This window comes from Melospiza melodia, chromosome 4 (assembly GCF_035770615.1).
Source record: "Melospiza melodia melodia isolate bMelMel2 chromosome 4, bMelMel2.pri, whole genome shotgun sequence".
NCBI lineage: Eukaryota > Metazoa > Chordata > Aves > Passeriformes > Passerellidae > Melospiza > Melospiza melodia.
Genome location: NC_086197.1, coordinates 72,077,810 through 72,100,532, shown reverse-complemented (window position 1 = coordinate 72,100,532; position 22,723 = coordinate 72,077,810). Strand labels below are relative to the sequence as shown.

Here is a 22,723-nt window from a genome sequence, read left to right as displayed (position 1 = left end):
AGATGTGAAAAACTCTTACTTCACTTAGAATTTTATCACAAAACAGGCCATTTCCACACTTTTTTTCCCCTAGATTAATACCACCCAAATATTTTCAAACAACAGGGAAAAAAAATAGTTGTACTACCTTGGATATTTTTTTTTCCAAATACTTCATTTTGACATCCATTGAAAACCCTTATTAAGCAGCACAGATGACAGGGATTTGGGAAAATTACATGAAAATAATATTACTAGGTAACTATGCTTCTGCAGTAATCTCATCCCTGATGTTATCTTTTCTGAGTCATACAAGCTCATTATGTTTCCAGCATAATGCTTTTCCAAGTATTTTAACTAGATATGTATAAAAATTCTAATTGTGTTTCTCATAGTCCTCACAATTTGTTACTATGGCTCTGTATACTGCTGTCAGTTGACTTGTCCCAGCTGGGGAGCTTTTTCTTGTCACTGGTTTTGTCAAACAAAAACACTTGAGGACCCAAAGATCAGGAGATTTTGGAGGGTATCTTTTCAACCCATCTGTGGCACTATGTTCCTCTTCATCAGAGCACTTGCATGTTCCATCGGCATGACAGTCCCAGGGATGGGTCAAGCAGCAATCTCTAGTGCATTCTTGGGCATGGCATTGTGAACTAATAGAAGTCATCTTCTCTTTTTTAAGTGTGGAAAAACTAAGTCAGCATTAGCATTTCTTCTTTTACATAGGAGAAAAGAGAAAAAGCAGCAAAAGGGCAGCTAAATCTAGCCCTCATTATTTTGGGATCATGTTTTGGGACCAATCTCCTCTGGCACTGAGTAGCTGAACTCTGCTGAATGAATTAATTTAACAGTACTTTTTGTTAGATAGGTATGAAAAACTTAAATAAAAGCTGCAATAAAATAGAATCATAGAAAAAGGAGTGGTTTACCTAAAAAAAACCTGAGATGCTAACATTAGTCTATAATCACAGATATTCAAACAGCTCTATAAATATATAACAATGTATATATGCCTGTATATATATATCTATACATATATATTCTCTCTAATTTATGCCTTCGGGAATTTAATAATCAGTTAAAGTTAGAGCAGTTCATATGTTGTTTCCAGCTTTATAAATACGGGGAAAAACCCTAAATGTAAAGGAATATCCTTTAATTTATTCTTTACCCTTTAAACTGCTTTCCTGTGTAGACCCATCAAGATGATTCATTTGGATAGCTCTCAAGCCAGTGACTACTGCTTTCTCTAAACCAAAATCAATGACAGCCTTGTTTTTATTTTTCCTTTCCAAAACACTGCTGAAATATTCTTGTCTAAACACCAAAGAAGTCAAAACCTCAAGCATTACAAACACAAATCTTGACCCAGAACCCACTGGGAAATGTTCAATTTTTCACAGAAAAGACCAGAATAGAAAGTTACTATATTTTTTCCCTTCCCAAAGAGAGAACCAGCTGAATTTATGTCATTCTTCAATGGCTCTACATCAGCCCCTTCTTTTTCAGCCTCCCTTTGATAAAATGTCTTACCAAAGACCACGAGAGATCCCCCAAACCGTGAAAAATAAACACCCTGAGTTCTGGTTTGGAAAGATATTTTAAAAACTTCTCTTTATCACCTCCTGGAGAGTCTGAAAAAAATCTTTCAAATCCTTCAGATCTGTACTCTAAGGAGAGGACTGCACCTTCACTGCAGAATGCATCTGCAAGTATACTGCTGCAGACAGACACTGCAGTAAAAATTTCCCAGTTAACAAAAGAGCTGCATAGCCTTGACACACACATACACACACACACACATAGAGACAGAGGAGGGTTTTTGCTCCAGTGTTGCAAATTAATCCTTTGCCCAAAAGCCTTTCACAGCCCTACCATTAAAATTCTGCATATTGTGAAAGGAAATGTATAGATTATCTGAAGATGCTGTCAAATAAATTAAGGCTATTGTTGTATTTTTACATGTCCATGTCAGACACCAATCTGCTTTACTTGGACTATCTGCTACAAATAGCAACAAAAATGCAGGACAGTAAATTATCCAAAATTAAAATTTATAAGAAAATACTGAATTAAATTAAATATTTAAAACTTGAGAAAGACACATTGATCTCTGAATGCACTGAAAGAAATCAAGATCCATACTCCCATGCATCTTTTATTATATCCTTGCAATTCAGCTTAATAGTGGAATAAGAAATTTTCAGGAAAACCATTTCTTAAGATATAACTTAAATAAATGTAAAGACTTAAGATTTAAAAAAAAAAAAAATAAAGACATACCACACCACTCTAATGCACATGAATAGTAAAGTTAATGAAGAAAAAGTCAAGCCTCTTAATTTTCCAGGCAAGGAACTACAGTTTGACATTTATTTGAGAGAGGTCTCATCCCAAGTAGATCACAGTCTATTACACCTTATGGTTTTAAAAAAAGTTATGACCCTCAATTTTATCTCAGTTCAGATAAGACCATCTCCTTTCACATCATCAGTTTTAAAATAGAACTGGGCAAAGGAATCAGTAAGGAGTCTACTTAATAATTAATACGACCAACCAAAATTTAAGCACTAGCCATTGTAGAGCAGTTCTATGCAATAAATGGTGACTATTATCAATCAAATTAATTCGATTTCTGCAGCAAAACCATATATTGAGTTGTATAAAAAAACCTGTTTGGTGTGCATTGTGACTTGAGATAATTTTCATGACAAATCCATAGCAAGCACAACAGAAGACATAAGTTCCTCTATTTGTTTTCATTAGTACTACAAGATAACATGCAATTTATTTCAGTCTCCAGTGCAAAATAACTACATGTGCTACTAAAATATGATGATTATTGATATTTCATCTTCCTTAAATAGCTAAAAGTTGGTATCTCTGCTAATTCAACATGAAATAGATTTTCAAGAACAAAACTGGGAGTTTTATTCATATGTTCACTTTGTTCATGAGAAGATAGGTGACACAGAGGGTTAAGTGCAAAAGCTCTTTGGCACTGAGTTTAAGTCAGGACTGGAAATGAGATTTACTGTTCTCATACACCTAATCCAAAGGAAGTCGGTGAGCTCCAGAAGAAAACATCAATTTGTCACAACTGATAGCCCGTTCTACAGATATATCTTAGTGAAATAAAAGAAGGTTATTCCAGGGAAAAACTGTCAGTTACATGGTGAAACTCCTACACAAAAAAAACACCTCTCAAATACCACAGGGTCTGTCTAATGAGTTACAAAAGGAAGTAAAAAATGTTGTAAGGCACCTAGGATCAAATGAACAGGTCTAACACTTTTTACATATTCCTTTTAAAATGTGGCAAGAATGAATATGGCTCTGTCCCTTCTATATTTAGATCCTGTCATTACAAAAAAGCAAAGCTTATTAACATGGATATTGATTTTTTTTAGTTCAAGATAGAAGTCTTGATTATTCTTCAAAAGCAAATTGTCTGATAAGAAAACACAAGCATTTCAATTTTTACATTGGACTACATTTTTAAATTAGCACAACTGGTTCCTAACCAAATTAAAAGAATAATTTGATCAAATAATAGGAAAATGTAGTTTAACAATGCTAGTGTATACTACAGGGAGAGAGGGAGCAGCACATATATTTTTCTGCCACTTATTATCATACCACAAAACTGTGAGATTAAACAGAAAACTACTAAAAAGTTTTGAATAATTTGGATATTTATTGAAGCTAGTTTAATTTCAGGTAAGTAACTGGGATTTTTAAATCTAATAATGCCAGCTTCACCAAGTGGAATATAAGGTTTACTGTCTGCCAGTGCCAACTGGCAGGGTGTTATCCAGAAATTTTTTTGTCCTGTGCTAAACCAGTAACTGATATCTCATTTTGGATTTTTTTAGGCTTTTGATATTTCTTTTCATAAGCTACAACATAGTGTTTACATAAAGAAAGGAGTGATCTGTTGTGCAACTGTCTTGCTTCACAATAACTGCATTGAGCTGGCTGATATTTTACACATACCTTCATGCATAAACACAAACATCAAGCTGAAATAAAATCTCAAGATAATAAACATTCATCAAAGCAATAAGAAAGTGAAAATAGGGCCCTATGACAGGACTTATTAGGGATTCTGACAATAATCAAGGTAGTAATCCCTTTAATAAAATATACACATACACATTGTATGACACATTCATTGTTTATGATGACGAAAACTAGTTCATGGCAGCAGAGAATCAAGCTTTGGAACTTTAAGAGCCCTTTCTGTATTCTTTCTTTAGCCTTCATAGAAATATACAACTCTGCATGAGATATGATGTGAAATTGCACAGGTAATGGCTTGTTTTGGGGATAAGCAGTTGATGGGAGTTGTAGATCAGGCTTGTAATGGAAGTAAACTTCAACCTTAACTGTACAATAGCTATAACTGTTCCATAATAAGAAAAAAGATTAAGCCTAGGTATATTGTTTTGTCACGCTGGCTCCCTGGATTTGGTAAGAACCATTTGCCCAATGCAGTCAGGACAAGGCATGCTAAGAAAATTGAACAAATCGAGGTTTCTAAACTTTCTAAGGGAAAGATTTGTCAGATGCCTCCTTTCCCAGTTTTGTTCTGAAAAAGGTGATGCCAACAACTGGGGTACAAAAGCATATACAGTGCTGCAAAAGTGTCTAGCAACCTCCAGAGACAAAAGACAGCCATTTATTGACACAGAGGTCACGGTGCAGAGTTAAGTAGAAGAAATACTGAATATCGAATTACACTGCATATTCTTCAAATGGATTAGGATACACCTGTACCTTAGTCATACTTCAGCAATGATTAAAAACTATTTTGTTAGATAGTTGATATTTTGAAGGAATTCTAACTTGAATTTGCTTCTGTGTAACAAAAATAAAGTCAACAGAAATAAACAACTCAAGACATGCAGTGTTTAATGTATAATTATACACTGTATAATTATGCACTCTGCATAATTACTGCTTCTGAGCAATTATTTTTCAGCAGACCAAAGCATTAATCCCACTCTACTACCAAGCACATTTTTTTTTAAGTTTGCTCAGTGGGATGACAAGATACCGAGTTGCCAGCTATGGCTGCTACACCTCCAGAACAATGAGAGAAACAATTAGCTGCTCTGAGAGCTGCTCTCAAATCACAGAATATGCTGAGCTGGAAAGGACCCACAAGCATCATCAAGTCCACATCCCTGGCCCTGCACAGCACTTGTTCCCATGCTCCTTGAACTCTGTCAGGCTTGGTGCTGGTCCAGTGCCCAACCATCCTCTGGGTGAAGAATTGCTTCCCAATATCCAATCTAAATTGCCCCTGACACAGCTTCAAAATGTGTAGGAAGGCATTATTAACATGCAAGAATTACCATTTTACTGATAAAAAACTACCCTTACTAAGGGTCTTCAAAGTATTCCGGTCATATAAATTTTACATGCGCACAGCACAAGTCATCGTGTTTTAGATCTCTTAAGTCATGCCTAATGTCCTGTCAAAGTAATTTCAAGCTGCTGAAAAAAGTCCTACATAGTCTTACAACAACAGTAAAAATATTTTTTAGGAACAGCTTCTGCTATAACTATTTTTACATGGCATAAAATGAATAAGTAGCTCAGAAATGTGGGAGATGGTTTATATTCATCAGTAAAAGCTAGTCTGCTATCAGCTCACAGAGTTTACAAAAAATTTGGAATTTGTAGTATTTCAAACCTAGTGTGAGAAACATGGCCATTTTTTTTTGGTTGCAGAAAGAAATCTGAATATAAACTGGACTTCTCATGCCTCCAACTGTTAAGTTACGTCCTTTTCATTTCTGACTAGTTTTCTTGTGCCGTAAGATTAGGAGACCAGATAGTTCATTATCTCCTTTAGCATATTTTGCACGTCATAAAAACACTTAAAAAGAAATCAGAGGTAAAACTGCTCTTAGATTTGGAAAAACTGTTTCTGACTAAATAAATGAGTCTACACAAAAATTATTTTCTTCATTTTTACAAAATACTAATGTTCTCAGAAATTCTTTTGACATGTTTTACTCAGTTGTGATTTTAAAAAAATTAATCTTATTTACAGTACTTTATAAACAACAACCCCAGAAAAGTTCATAAGCAGCTTATTTTGTAATTCAAATGAGTTAAATAAAAATGAACAGTTAAAAGATGGAGTAACAGAATTCAATTTTGAGTGAAGATAAATATGTTTTTCTCTGGTGTTAGGAGTTACAATACTGACCTCAACAAGTATAAAGGTACCCTGGGTACTTTGAAAGACAACCAGAACATTTTTGTAAGCATCATATAATTTATTTCCAGAAATGCAGGCCGGCTGACCTTGAGATGCCATGTCTGGACACACAGTTCTCCTGTTGTAAGTCCAAGTCAATGATTAGAGGATGGAGTTGCAACTTTTATTGTACCAGTCAGAAAGTACTTGTAGAAAAATAGGTACATGTAGCTTAATCTTGTTTTAGAAAATATCTTCTGAATATACATCCACAACTGGATCAGCAAAAGCTGTATCACGTACTAAATTCCTTATGAATTGTTACATAAGATTTTGAGAAGATTAATCACCTACAAATGCAGACAGCTTGCAGAAAATACCTGTTTGAATCTCCCAGCAAGGCTGGTAGCCATGTCAACAACAGGACTTAGGCACCATTTAATCAACTTAGAAAAAATGGACTACTTACAAGATCCCTACATCCAAACTCCTGCCCAGCCCTTAGGGAACAAATAATCAGCCAGTAAAAATTCCGTGTTCCAGTCTCAGCTTCCAGTGCATATTATTCAGCAGTAGTTGTGTGTGTAAACTTTATTGGTGGACTGGATCTGACAGTGCCTTGCCTGTAATCAGGTGGGCTTCATTATTGGGCTACTCGCTGAATCCTTGTCCCTGGAAAAGAAGACTTAGATCATATAAAATACCTAAAAGACTAGAGAGAGAAAAAGGTAATGGATAGCAGATCTAAAAAGAGAAAAGGTAATGGACAGCAGATGTAATCAAAATACCACCAACTAATCCACTTAATGGAGAAAAATAGCCAAGTCAGGAGAAAAAATACTTTCAGAAAATGACTAATAATTCTCTGGAGATGCCTGTTGTCAGTTTCACCACTGACTAAAGGTAGGATGGGATTACTAGCTTAGACTAGCTTTAAAAACCAAAAGCTGGACTCTCCCAAGCCCAGGGCTGCACAACAGGGAGATGCTTGCTCAGCAAGGCAGCAGCCACCCCACTACAGAGGAGGATGGGGCAGAACTTTTGCATATCCCTTAGTGGAGGATTCACTTTATCCTTTGGAAGCTCACAAAGTAATATTAGTTAATTTCCTTTTTCCCTCTAGGAAATAGAGGGAAAAGGAAAACACTAGGAAAATACTAGTTGTACAAGCCTGTTTAATTTGGTATCTAGGGAAGCATTTGGCACCTAACAGAGTTTTCCTGGGTCTCAGCATAGATACAGTGCATTGCACTGAGAGGAAGGCAGTGCAAAGCTTTAACAACCCCTTGATTCTGGTCTTTGCTATGGCTTATCAGAACCTAGCAGAGCCATCATATAAATAAATGTCATAACAGTGTTAAGTTTATCAATTATGCTGTACATTTCATTTTGCATAGTTTCATTTCAGTTTGTATAGTTCTGGGATTATCAAAGAACAGCAAACCATAACAGAATAGTGGCATCAATTGGTCAAACACTACTTAGCCCATATTTTTCTTCAGGGAAGCTGGATGGTGCAATACTTCTAGCTATGACATGTCTACCATATCATTAGTGAGGTATGTTTTGAAGGGACCAAAACTTTCTGCCATAAATAGTAAAAAGCTGAGCTCTCCCCCATTAGTCTCCAAATTATCTCTTGTATTATAGAAAGAAGGAACTTATTAAGGATTTACCACTGTTTCATCAAAGTCCCTGCAGACAAGAGAACTGAAATTACATGATGTCAATAAGCACTATAATTATTTGAGGTTCAGAAACATCATAAAGGTCAACAAAATAAGAAAGTATATCTTAAAACCTTTGTAGCTTTGGTGGCAAAAATATTTACACATTAATTTGTTTTAAAGAAAGAAAGCAGAATGCACTAGAGTCATCTACCTATTGCTCCTTGGAAAATCAAACAAAACTAAAATTATTTCTAAAATTCTTTATGCAATCTGTTGAACAGAATATTATAGAAACTTGAAGCATTTCAATAAGAAAACAGCACTACCCTAGGGACACCATAAATTCAGGCAGGAGAAAGAATTTCCATTGCTAAAAGTTAAGTGTTGATTTGAGTTTAGACCTAAAATAACAAGTAACCTGCCTTTTAACACATTTTACCTTTTTTATGTATAATTATCTAGGGCGATCTTATTAAAATATTTTATTCTTTGCAATGATTTTCACATTTTATCATTTTATCTCCAATATATTTTTAAAATCTTATTTCCAGAGAGATCCAGCACATAGATATCCTTGTATACCAGCATATAGATATCCTTGTATAACCTCTTTCAAATTCACCATCTACTGTTTGCACTCTACTAACACTACCCTCATAAAATCCCTAATGATTTACTCAAAGCCTATGCTTAAAACCCATTGAATTCCCATCCTCCTTGATTTATCCAACAACTTCAAAGCATATTCTTCTTTTTAAAACACTTAATTAAAAAATTTGACTGAGGAAAAGGTTGGCACTTGCATCAGAGAGATGAAGACCAAAAGTTGGCCCTTTTATTTTTAATCTTTTTCTCTGTGACTTGACAGAAGCTTGACACTGCATGGCTCAAGTGGATCCACTTACTTGGTATGCACTTACTTCTTTGTAAGAAAGATAAATCAAAGAATGATTAAAATAGTGAAAGTTCTGAACTATTCAGACTAAATCATAAAAAACAGTTTTGACCAAAGATACACAGTATTTCCTTGATATCCTTTTGGAGAACATAGATGGAGAGGGCAAAAATCTAACAACCTAGAGACAAGTCCTCTCCCAAAAGACTTGTTGCTCAGGGGGAACATGACCAAAGCCAAAACCACTGCAGTGACAGCATTTCAATGCTGTTTGCAAAGGGCTCAAAACCAGGAGTCCAGCTGTGTCCTCCACTGAAGGCCTCTCCCCTTCACAGCCCCAGGCCGGAACAGAATGGAGTTAGGAGCTGCTTCTTAAGCTGACAGGACAAGGACAAGCCAACATCCAGGCTTCTCACATGCCCTGCTTACTGTTAGCTCATTCAAGCTGAGCCTTTTCTTTGGATGCTTAAAGAAATTAATACAAATTATGCCTTCTTAAATTGAGTTTCTCTACACTAATAGAACTTGAGGGCACATAAAACCTGTCTTGAAAGCACCAATTACTTTCTGTTTGTGGATTGAGAGAGCAAGGAAAAAGCTAGAATTCAAAAATTAAAGTAGGATATATAGTACCATTGAGGGGACATGGTCAAAGAATGTATCTCTGTATTTCATGCATATCCGTTTTTCTTTTGTCAGTCTTCCATTATTACTAAAGACTGTGAAAACTATAAGAGGATATTTAAAATCTGAAGTGAAAAATCCAGAAATAGGATAGAAACTGCTCGGTATTATTTTCCTCTTCATAACAAAGAGATAAAATTCATAAATAACCACAGAAGTCAGGGAGGCTGTGTGGTTTGCAGAAAGAAACACTGACCATAGCTGGTTGACCAATATTCCTACAGAGCAAAGCACTACTGTGTTCATAGCAGGGAGGACAGGAACAGCTGTGTCCATCCATGCCATCCTGCATGAGGCTCCTGTACTCCTTAACAGAGTTTTGTAACCAAAATCAGTGGTTGGCTCTTTGTAGTCCATGGCACCAAGGGATGAAGCCTGATGGCTTCCAGCATCGATGCTTTCCACTCACCTCATAAACTGCTCAACTCTGCTCACCCTCTGCACATGGAGCCTGACATAGCAAAAACACAGCAACATAAGTGCATTACTTTTTAACCTCATTCAACTCAATCTCCTTTGTACAGTCAGGTACAAAGGCTATTTCTGCAGGACACAGCAGAGGGTTATGCAGACTGGTTACTCTATTTATAAAGCTGCTGTTCCAGTCAAAGTGTGAAAAGTCAGTCACCGTCTCACTGCTAGAAATTTCTTTGTATTTCCTTATGAGCCAATGACAAAAGTGATAAATGGTAATTTATGATACTACCTATTGACACTAACAAGAACATGTCAGTCAGTTTCTGCTAAGGAATGTTATTTGTGAGTCTGTTCTCTAAAAGCCAGGCTGATGTAATTTCCTTCTGTGGTATCTCCATACATACTCTGCAAGGAATGATGTTTTACACAAAATCACTTCTTTCCTTGAGCCATCAGAATCCCCATAATACAATCTAGCATCTTTTTTCTTTTGAGGTGCAACCAAAACCACTGAAAATCCAGTGAGTCCAGCCTGGACCATTGCTGGAAGGAAATTTTCCACAGACACACTTAGAGGGAGTAGGAGGCAGAGGGGTTTAATGCTGTGCAGGTTTTAGCTGCAGACAGTTCTAATGTCTCTCTGCATCCAAGGAAGCTGTCTTCACTAACCAAACACCTCTGTGCAGATGTGAGCAGTTTCATGTAGAGATGCTCAGATCAGAGTGGACAAAACTAGCCTAGTTAGTTGAAGGGACATAACTCCCTTGGCACGGTACTCCATTATTAGCTACACTCAATTTCTCAGTAAAGTCGGCTGGATGGGCAGTGAATGCACTCACTGTGTGTCTGCTGGCACCTCTTGGGCAGGGATCACCTTTACAGACATGCCTATACAACTTGCTAGCTTGGAGAATTAGTATTTTTTCTCTGAACAGCACTAACACTTTTTTCCCATTTTCAGTCCGTCTGAGTTTCAAAAGACTCTTTGTAATTGTGGTTGAAAACACCACAATTTATCTTATGTCCAGAAAATGAATCAACAGATCCTCAATATAAATGCTGGGATCTTCCCCTATTAAATCCTTCAAGATGACCTTGCAAGGTCCCCTCCAGTTGTTTTCAATCATAAACTCTTTGCTGGAAGATACAAACCCATGCTGTGATTCCTTCAAAAAGAAACCTCTCTGTTTCTGTCAGCATCAATGCTTCCTTCAAAAACAAGCCAAACCTTCACTTTCTTTATCTTCTGAGAGAACGTAGAAGCTCCATGAAAAAAAATTTCTATAGACCAGAAAAAGAAAGAAAGGCCCATTTTCAGAAGTGTTAAAAATTGATATTTAATTTCTTTTTAATCAAATATCAATCAGGACACTGATGTTACCACCAAAAATGGTATGACTTCAATATTGAAAAAAAACAACCAACACCATTTATAAAGTTCAAGAAACAGAAGAATGACAGACTAGAAGAGTAAATCTCAATGGGCTTCTGGAAGAAACAGGCCAGTTCATGGAAAGAAAGAAAGAAAAAATAAATGGATTTTTTTTCTTTAATCCAATAAACACAACAAAAACCATTAATAACTTCCTTGTTATTTCTTCTTATGATGAAAGACTCTCAGCTCCTACAGCAGAACTCTACAGAAAATCTGTCATGAGGGTGGTTTATTTTAAATAGAGCATTACCACACTATGATGTAGAATTACTTATTTGGGGCTTTTACAATTCTTTACAATATCTCTTTTTACAAAATTAGTTATACACAGCAAATAACCTTGCAAGTTCTCGGGGTAAGGTTGTTTTTTTTTCAATAAGCTAGAATTTAAATATTTGGAAACATACAACTTTGAGAAAAAAAACAGTCAGTTCTAAAACAATTTGAATTTAAATGCTCAGCCATTCTGGCTTCACTTATGAGACAATCTCTAACAGCAGGAGATAAATCAGAGCACAGCAGTAAATTATAGTCTTAATTCATCTGATTATATAATTTTATTCTTCTCTTTCTCCCTCTTTTTAAATCAGTGCTTGAAGGAATGAATTTATTGCTGAGGCTTCTCCTGTTCTGAATGATGGATTCTGCATTATTCTTGGAATTACATATATACGTAATTTAGTACTTCAAAAATAATTCTCTTTGTTTTATAACTTGGCTAAAAATATCTGCCTCATACTTATTACTGAAATATTAGAAAATTGGAGAACTGAGAGAATAATATAAAATATGTAAATGTTCTGCAAAAATGAGTTTTCATCATATTTTTTCATTTTTTCTTATCAGATCTTATTTATTGAATGAAACTTTTCCAAAAATCTCTGATGTGAAAATCTGAAAGTATAGAGTAGCCCAGTTACTTAATTATGATGAAAGACTCAATTGAGCTAAAACGGAAAAGTTTCGAGTAAACAGATCCCCAGATAATAAAATCACTCAAGAGCTGAAGTCTATAACACACTGGCATTAGGTTAAATCAGTGCAGACACAACTTAATTGTGGCATTGGTGGGAAGCAGGTAAATGCAAAGGGTGTGACAAGTGGACACAGCTGAGGGAAAGAAGCAGCTGGGTGAAACCTCGCTGGGAGTATTCTTCCCTTTACTCTTTCCAGAAGAGTAGTGAGGTTTTCTTTGTGCCCGCCCTTTCTGAAGATGATGCACAATGAAAATGCTGTTGAAGGACTTGGAACCAGGTCCTGCCAAGAGGCAGGCACTCAGCACTAGCAGGACCTGCAGACTGGTGAGCCTGGCAGGTTGCCCTTCTTACCAAAGTGGCTTTTTAATCTCTCTCTTTGGATTAACAAACCCTGGGGTTAAAACCTCCAGCCACTTTGCCCTACTCATTTTCTCTAGCTTTGTCTTGCTGTTTAGACAGATCATTGCATCTTTCCTTCACTAGCTCTGCATACAACATCATTCAATGAAAAAATTCCCTTCTATTTTGACTAGGTTTGAGAGGTACTTCTTGTATAAGAGAATAATGGGGAAGCAGCCAATTCCTGTAAAATATTTGCTGTTTGTCCTCACAGTTTATACATTAGGAGATGCTGAAAGAATTTGTGCAATAACCAGCTGGATCGCAATATTTTTCTCTCAAGCTGTTGATTCATTCAGTTCTCTTCCTCTTTTCAATACAGCAGTTTCCCCACTGAACTTGCTGTTCCTTAAATTCCATCTGCACTTTCAAACTATTACCCATCTGTGCAGCACGAACTGCAAATAAACCTCCAACCATGTGCTGAGCGAGCTTATTCTGGTTTTGTTATACTCTGTAGCCTCTGTCATGAGCTAGTGAATGATCATTAAACAAGAGCAACATTAGCTCAAATCACACAACATGACTGTGTTGTAGGAAATGAGAAAATTAATTGTTTTCCTATTTAAAAATGTTGGTATTTTTTTAATGTAAAAATAGGATTTCATGGTAGGCACACTAAAGCCCTTGTTACTGTGCCCTCTGTGTAGCTGGCTGTCATTTTCAGGAGCAGATAGTTATCACCGTTGTGCTGGGTTTGCACGCAGCAGAGCTGCTTTTCTTCATAGCAGCCATAGTATGGGGCTATGAGCTGCACCAGTGCCCAGCAGCAGCAGCCAAGGGGACTCTCAGAACTTTCTTTCCTCGGCACCAAGCTCAGCTCTGCAGTGCCTCTCACCCCACCTCTCCAGCCCCATGGCACACCGCAGAGCTGCAGTAAACGTCTGCCCACAGGACGTGGGACTTGGCACATCACAGCTTTGGTTTGTCATTAGAGACCAAGAGCTGCACTGCTCAGCAACGCAGTGCAAGGGTTTAAGGAAGCTTTTAAACTGTAAGCAATGCAGCCGTATCTCCACTCTACAGATGTTTCCTTTCTGATAAAACCATTTCTCTTTTTGGTAGAAATGGGAAAAAAAAAAAAAAGCCAGCAGAGATTACATATTTGACCTAAATGTATCAAGAACTTATGCATTTAACATAGATAGCTAAAATCACAGTGAATGACAGCACCACCCTTAAAGATACAATCTTGCAGTCAGGTCCCATGTCAGCCCAGGTTCTCACAGAAGGGTATTAAAGAAAGCTACAACAAAGAACAGTCACTTGGATCACAGAACACGACAAACATGTTTTGCAGGATTATACAGGATTTGATTTCTACTGCTTCCTTAACAGGCCTACTCTACTACACTGACGATTCCCCAGCAAAAAGGGGATATGATATTTGCAAATGCAAAGCTATTAACAAAGCAAATGGGTTATAATACTAATTAAGAAACCACTAAGCAACCATGCATGACCTATTCTTGATTTGTGCCATGAGACGCTACACAGTGAAAGCTAATGATAAAATCCAGCAAAGAGGATGACCATGCTGAGTTAAATGAATTCGTCATTCTTTATTAAATTAGCATTTATATTCTAAAGTGTTGTTCATAACGTTTGGTTCAATTAATACTGACTCTGAATTACAGCTAATTATGTCAATAAAGTAGAGCTCTGCAAATCCATAGTATGAATTCTGTAAAATTCTACATTAAAAATTGCACTTTTATATTTCCCTAGTCTCTATAACTACAGCATTCAGAATTCTATTTAAAAACTGTTTATCAATATTTGAATTAAAAATACATCTTTACACAAATATAGACTGATTCCTTTTAAATTTTTGATTTGAAAAAGCATGATTATGTCTAAAATCACATGCTATGTCATTTTTCTTTTCTTGTATTTATCCATCCTCTGAATTTGTAAAGCAAAGATCCTGTAGTATTTCTAATATTTCAAAATAGCGCAAAATTTTGCTAAGATTTAGGAATGAGTCCTTTGGGAGCAGACTGGAGACTTTTGTCCAGTTATGTTGTAAGACATAAAATTTTTTATGTACTACTAAAAAATACTATTCTGGTATTCTCTGAATGCACAAGTGTCACATCCACTGTGACTAGACTTGAGACAAGACTAGACTAGACTAGACACAAGACTAGATCCTGTGTCCCTTCACAGAAGTCCCTTCCTCCCTAACAGTAACAGCTGTAACACCAGAAATACAAGTTGGTATCTGGAAGGGCCAAACATTTGTGAGAAGTATTTTTGATCCACCCCTCCCATACATACCCGAAAATTAAAATATCCACATTTCATTCTTTCCAGAGGTTTGAAAGAGATGAAAGATACTTCTTTTCAACTAATTTTCACACATGTGGTATATCCATATAGGAAGGTATATTAACCAGGGTCCAAGATAGGTTTTCCCTTAAAATTCTCAGGATTTTAGAATTTACACTGAAATTCAATCTTTAATTTCTATGATTTACATATACAAGTCCTTAATTACACTCTAAAGCTTCTGAGATGAACCACCATTCAAAGAGCAAATGTTCTATACAAATACGTAACATAACTTCACTGGGAACTTGCAATCTAAATTAAATCCATCTGGGAAATATTTTACCATTCAGTACTCATGCAAGTTGTGTTTAGCCAGTGGCTATTCGAATTCATATAATTCTACATACAATTCTAATTCAGTTCATACACATACATAGGGAATCTATCCACTTGTTTTCCCCACAGAATTTTTATGTCAATAATAGTTATGGAAAGTGTGGAACAGGTGAGAGGTTGACAAGTTCTCAAACAACTGGGAGCAGTTAAGGTAAAGGCAGCAGTAGTACACATGTGGCCTGCTAACAGTACCTTTATTACCAGGCATAAAAAACAGCTGGCTACACTGTAAAATTTCTGCTATCAAGTAGTGCAAAGCCAATTCTACATTACAACTCTTTTTCAAGAACCCAAAGAAATACACTGAGATATTGTCTAAGGATAAGTCTTTTAGGATATGTGAAAAATTATTTCTTTAAACAACAATGAAAACTTTAGTTTAAAAAGTCAATGTTTGAAAAATAAATGTGCATCTTCCATTGAAGGCAAAAAAGGCTCTTTGGGAATTCTCATGATGCTTGGCTATGAGGGAGGTTGATTAACAACAAAACAGTTTGCATGTCACTGGAACTTTAGGAGACAGCTCTACTGAGAATTGTAAAAGTTCCTTTGAAAGCTATAAATAAATAGAGGAAAGAAAAGACTACTGACATTACAGCAGGACTTACATTAACTGAAACCATATCAATGTAAATGCATGTAATCTTTCCACTGACAAAAAACCTAATTCAGAACATAGAGCATATATGTTCTATGAACTTGATACAGTTTCCTGGCACCACCAAGAATTTTACTATGGGCCAGTGGAATTCACATTTATTGTACATTGAATTCATTTGCAGTTAGGAAGAAAGAACCTGATAGTGATAATTCACACTGAGGGTGAAAGAGAGTAGTAGCCATTCTGGATTTTTATACAGTGTCTACCTCTAACATATCTCTAAAAAATCTAAATGCATGAGGTCAAATAAAAGTATTAGACAGGGAATAATCAACATGTTCCAATAATGCACTGGAACTGCTACAATTTCTCTGGGAAATGCATACAAACAGACAAGTTTTCTTCCTAACCAAAAATAACTGACCTTATTTGACAAGTTCCCTGTCTGGTTTTGCCTGTGATCCGAGTCCTATGCACTTTGAATCACTGTAGACACACACTAGACAAACTTTCCATCCTGGAAGCCTTCTCTGCTAGCAATGATGGCTGCCAATCAAGTCACAAGTTTTCATAACATTTTTTAATACACCTGTAGTGAAATATTTTTCTAATAATTTTAACTATTTATATCAAATCAATAGCTTTTATGTCCAGCTTTTGGTTTTAACCACTGCATTTAAGCTCTCTGTTGTCACTGTTAAATATGCTAAACATTTTAAAAGTCATAGTGAAAGTACATAGCTTTTATCACAAATAAAAAACTGTTTAGGAATGCTTAAATAAGGTAGTATAAATACAAATAAGAAGCTAACAGGGAACTGGTAGGTAGTATTAACATGGCCATCCAGGATTTATTACTAATCCTGATGAAAATAATATTAATATTCTAAAAACGTTGTTATAAATTACTTTGGAAAATAGTAAGAAAAAAGAGAAACATAGAAGTTGATCCCTTTTGTTGGAACAATGCTACTACAATAATGTTGCTAATCCACCATCCTAGCAGTATAAAATCTAATGAGTAGTATGTTACTAATATGCAAAGTATTATGCAAATTATATTCAAATCACAATGACTGATAGTAGGTCAAAGCAGCATGCATTAATATTCTCCTAGTTATACTACAATTACTGTAAAGTACTGCCTGCACACCACCAAGACAATTTTCTACACATATATTAAACTACATTAAATTTTTTCTTCATGTTCTTTATTTCAGTCACAATGAAAAGAAATCTACTCACTACTTCAGCATTTTTCCTTTCAGCAATACAGACATACAGAATATTTCCAGTTAATAAGCACTAACCCTTCCAGCACACCAGTTTCCAAATGCCACTATCACACTACCCAGAGGATATACATTTTAATTCCACTCTTAACATGTCTCCATCCCAGAAAGCTAGAATTTCACAGCAGGCTAACTAAGCAGGAGTACAACTTTTTGTTTCATTTTCCCTTTCAAACCACATTACCTGTGATAAAATTAAGATATCATTACATGTAACAATGCACAGTCACCTGTGAAGAGTAACACAGGAACCAAGTATTTAGCCAAGTGTGGCAAAGACCACATTCTCCAAGCAAAGCCACTGCTCTTTAACAACCACCTCACACCACTTTGGGAGAGCACTTATACATAAAAACTGACATTTTGAATGGAAAACTCATCTTAAGCCAGGAAATCAACATCATGTGACAAAAACAGCACAGAGAAAAATAAAAATTATGCCTAATAATGGAGGACTGCACACAACTTTGAGGAAATCTCAAATATTTTCCCAATGTAGCATGAAGTGATGTATACTGACACTAAGGCAGCACTGCTGTTCATTAAGCAGAGATCTCCAAGTTCCAATGCTATAAACCAAACCCCTTTCACCAAGTCACTTTTCTCTTCTTATCCTGTTCCAATTCTTGTAAGTATCATCCATTTTCATTCTCAAATAGAAGGGTAAAAAGAGAAATTCACTCTTCACTTCTTTCAGCACAACCTAGGTCATCACATGAATCATCAGCCACAATCCCTTCCTTCAGATTATTCCCTTTCATGTTATCTTTAAGAGTCTGCATAGGTTAAATATCATAGAATTTGGAGTCATATTACTGTATTTTGAATAGATCCTGTTTTGGAAGGATTTAATATTTGGGGAAGTGTTCAATGGTTCACTTTTTCTGGTAAGAAAATTCTTGGTACAGAACGAAAGCTGTCTTTGAAATCCCAATAGACTGTGGCATAGACAATGCTACACAATGACTACTTTTTATTTGAAATAAATCCATGTTCTATTTAAAATTTCTGTATGTTATTTTATAGAAGTGCAATAGTCCAGGAAAAATATTATTGTACTTGGTTTTAATAGAACAACTTTTTTAAAAGTTGGGGTTACTCTTGCAGGTTATCTCCTCAAGCATATGCCAAGAGAATTGATTTGGTATCAGTTGCTACTAAAAAAATCACACCATCTATAGACAAGCTACTGAATTCCTCAGCTGCAGGTTATGTCTGCTCTATGATGATCCCTGTAGTCTTGTAGCAAATCAGTGTCCTAGGTGTGTGTTCTCTCTATTCTACCACAACTTCAGCACTTTTACAATCCGATTCACAGCTCTAAAAGGTTGCAATGCTACTCCCGGGTCTTCTGCACATACATGCACTGAACAGATTCTTTGGCCATTCCTAACATTAATGTTGGATTCAACGGGGTAACAAGACACATTAGAATGAGTTAATATTTGCACAACCCTTAAGCTTATATTTTTAACATCTGCACAACGGTTAAGTACATATGGAAGTGCTGTGTGCTGTTACCCACAGGTGGTTTCTCCAACTGAACTGAAGCAGACAGAGAACAGAACTCACTGAACTGTTGGCAAAAGGAGCTGCCCTTCACTGTGTTCTCTCTCCTTCTGGCCTCTCTCTGCCCAGATGTGCATAATAACTCCATCATAGCTTTGTTTCCCAATTAAAATTCCATTAAGAATGAAGAAAATATAACTAAAGAAAAATATTCGCTGGTAGACCAGTGAATGTCATTCACCGCAACTTTAGGAAGGCCTTCAACGTTGTTTACCACAGTGTTCCTTTATAAATATTAGGACTTTACACTCTGTAGGGATGGATATCCAGGGGTGTAAAGGATTGCTGGGATGATAGGCCTCTGACAGTAATGGCCAATGGGTCACACTTTGTCTGCAGGCCAGTGAGGAGTGATGTTGGACCTGTCCTGCTGACCCCCTTTATTAGGCACTTGGAGGATGTACTGGCATGCACTCTCTTCAGGTCTGCAGGTGCCACCAAGGGGCAGGGCCAGCTGATATGCTGAAGGTAGGCCTGCCATCCAGTGAGACCCAGGTGGGCTGGAGAAATTGGCTGACAGGTGAGTCAAGGATCTTCTTCACATCCAAAGAGGAGAGATGTAAAGCACTTTTCCTGGGAAAGAAGAACCCTTGCAGCCACCCGGGCTAAGGACTACCTAAGGACTCTTCCAACCTGAATTACCTGTGACTCTATGATCCTAAGAGCCATAAACTTTCTTCAAAATAGGTATTATATAATTTTGTCATATCTGACAGAACAGCTGTGATGTTTTTTTAAGTGTACTCTGCACCTAAAAATTTGTCTCTCTCTGTCACACATTACTGCACACACACTTTTCTCAGCCTCTCCATCTTTGCTGGGAAAGCATTACCTGAAGGGTACTACCCCCTTCTAAACACCAGTCTTCACAGAAATACAGATCTTTCAAAGAATTTCCATTTCCTCTATCCAAGGATTGCTCAGTACCCCTTCAGCAAGAGATTTCTGAAATCCATTTCCAGTTACCTGGATTGTCAGCTTATGAGATGTCCTTTTCCTGCAGATAATTCACTACTGAAATTTTCAGAAGTACTGGATACCTGATGCTAGTTTGCATGCTTGAAAAGAAGCAGTTCTGTATTTGTGTCTCTGAATTTTTTTATCAAAAGCAAAACTATTTGCGTCCTTATGAACAAGAGATACAGAAATCTTTAAGCTTATATTTTTAACATCTGCACAATGTTAAAAATATTATGAATCATATTATGAATCCTTCCCTGTAAGTTAATTTCAGTACAGCAAAGTAGTCTGGAACAGCTATGTTTCCTTTGTCTTGAGCATCAAAGATGTCAGACAGCAAGAAATGGGAGTCTAGTGAATGGACTAGAAGAGTCTGCCTCCATTCTCTAAACTTCTACAGGTTTCCTACAGGATCTTAGGGGACCCAGTCAGTCTTCCTATACAGAGACACCATCCATAAAACTGGAAGGCACAGTAAGACAGTAAGACAAGTAATCACCTTACAGTATAAAGATGTTTAAACACTCAAATATAATGTTAACAAAGGTAGATCATATATCTACCATCAATACCTAATCTTCCAATTGCGTTATGATACAAATGCTTGACACTGTGCAAAAATTTCTAAGCATTTCCTTCATATCCTAGAGATGTTAAGTAACATTTACGGGCAAAAACCAAGCAGGTGCCAACAAAATAATGATTATGTAATGGACATGGCATCTTAGTTAAATTATAGAGATTTTAACAAAACTTTAGGTGAACAAGTCCTTGTATTTAAAAGAGACTACTACTCAAATATCACACTTGAGATTGTAGTACCATTCTTACACACTCCTGGTGGGTACCTCCTGTAGGCAAAACAAAACCTGTGCTATTTTCCAAAGAGCACTTTCTTTGAGCACTCATGATTATTTCTCAGGCAGTTATTTCCTATTTGGAGTTGGAAGGGCATGAATTTGTTGGCTGCTAAGCTGTGAAATCTTGTGTGTGACCATATTTCAAGGATGCTTCTCACAAGTTCCATACAGAATATCAGATCCTTTAAAAAGATCTGTCCATCCCCACATCTTACTTTTGTTTCCACGGAGCTGTTCCCAGAGGATTAGGAAGTCATTCAGCATAGTTCTTCATCTAGAGAATAAATATAAATATAACCTCAAATCAAAGACCGCAATCATCTCCCAGATATTTTATTAACAAGTGTTTCTTTTTCATAAAAGAGCTTTCAAGTGTCTGACCTATTTATTTTAGTAAAGAAGAGCTCATCATTTGAGCACTTCACTGTCTGTGAAAGGAAAAACAATGTCCATCAACTGTTAAGTGTCAGAAACAATCTGATTGGGATGGGGACTGTTAAGTGTCAGAAACAATCTGATTGGGATGGGGACTGTTAAGTGTCAGAAACAATCTGATTGGGATGGGGATTGATTCCGTCTTTACCGTGACCGCCAGCCAAATGACGAGAGGATTTTTAAGATTATTTATAGAAAACAGCTTTATTGCTCTTCACAATAAAGGATTTCTTCTCAGCATGAGTAGCTGGGAAGACAGGAAGCACTTGAGTGTCCCTTCAGAGCCTACTGGGAAGGTTCTGTGCAGGCCACGATCTCCGCAGCAAGGCAGACCTCATCCAGGGCCTCAGTGAGCAGCAGATTTCAGTGCCTCTGTTCCTCTCTCATGAATTGCAGAGTACTTAGCCTCAAATTTTTCAAGGCAGGCTATTTTCTCATGTTCTTACAGCACACAGAATGATTAAACCTGAGCAGAGCTGTGTCTATAAGATGGAATCCAGTTTAACACTTTCACTCCTTCTTTGTGCCTCAGGTGTGTGTAACAAATAAGAAGTCCATTGCTTGCACTCTACAGATAAACATTCTATAGTGGGGCACAGAAAAAGGTTGTAGTACTCTTCTCTTCTTAGACAAACATTACACAACCACATCATGTAAGTACAAATTTTGACAGTTCTGTTTCCTGAATTCTACTCCCTTCTTCTAAAAAAAAAAACCCTCCCATTAATCTATTTTAATTTCCTACAAAGAGTGAATAAATGAATATAAAAACACAGTACTGATTACCAGCATCTGTTAGATAGCCTCCGTTATGGTGCTTTGCTCTACAAGATGTTCTTTAAAAATCATCAATCATACTTTCAGCTGAGGAGAAATGCTAAAACCAGAAGGACTTTCTTATTTTCTCACGAGGGCTTATAACTGGAGTTTTTAGCAGCCATCCTTGCAGCCCCAAAAAGTCATTTTATTTTATAAAGGAATCCACATCAAAGATTTCATGCACTGTCAACACATTCTCATCATTGTTTGACTACACTCTTTGAACTACCTCCTTTCAGCTACTGAAATATTAAAATTGCATTTTCCTCTGTTCTGTCAAAAAGTTGTGCAGCTTAACAGGACAGTATTCTATAGTTCCTGAACATTCTGTTCTCTCCAGAGAAATTGAAAGTGGGAATTAAATGCATTATTTTGTGAAAAATAACCACGAGAATATAAAAATGATGGGCTTGCAGTAGCATGGAAAAGTGAAAAGGAAATAATTATTCATTGTTTTTTCATAATAAATAATGAATACTACTTATACTAAGTATAAGGTGAAAACAGACAAAGTTAGAAAGAAATACAAATAGAAATGTTTGGACAGATAATATAGCAATCACTGTCACAGGATACACTGGTATCTAAAGTTTATATGGGTTAAGTTAGATGAGCTCATGCAAGAAAATTATCACTGTCTATCCAACACAAAGATGCAACCTCTGATTCAAAAGGTTCCCTGATGCAGAGAAGCTGGAGGGGTGTTACCAAGTAGGCAGGACCTTCTGTCCTGTTTCTGCAGTTCCACAGGTTTCCATTCTCCAAGGAAGCCCAGGCTGAGCTGACCCAGGGCAGCTGATTTGCATGAAGCAGTGCTCATGGATGAATTTTAACTGACTGCCCA

At 36.5% G+C, this 22,723-nt stretch overlaps 1 protein-coding gene across 3 annotated transcripts in view; it reads right to left on the bottom strand.

Annotated features, from left to right (window-relative positions):
• TAFA2 (TAFA chemokine like family member 2) overlaps nt 1-22,723 on the bottom strand; it is a 189,052-nt gene that overhangs the window by 98,839 nt on the left and 67,490 nt on the right. Inside the window, exon 2 of one of the 3 annotated variants that reach the window (XR_010027604.1) lies at nt 20,841-20,899. The exons of the other annotated variants lie outside the window; for them this stretch is intronic. The gene's annotated coding sequence lies outside the window, so the exon portion shown is untranslated. The remainder of the gene's footprint in view (nt 1-20,840; nt 20,900-22,723) is intronic. 3 annotated transcript variants of the gene reach the window in all.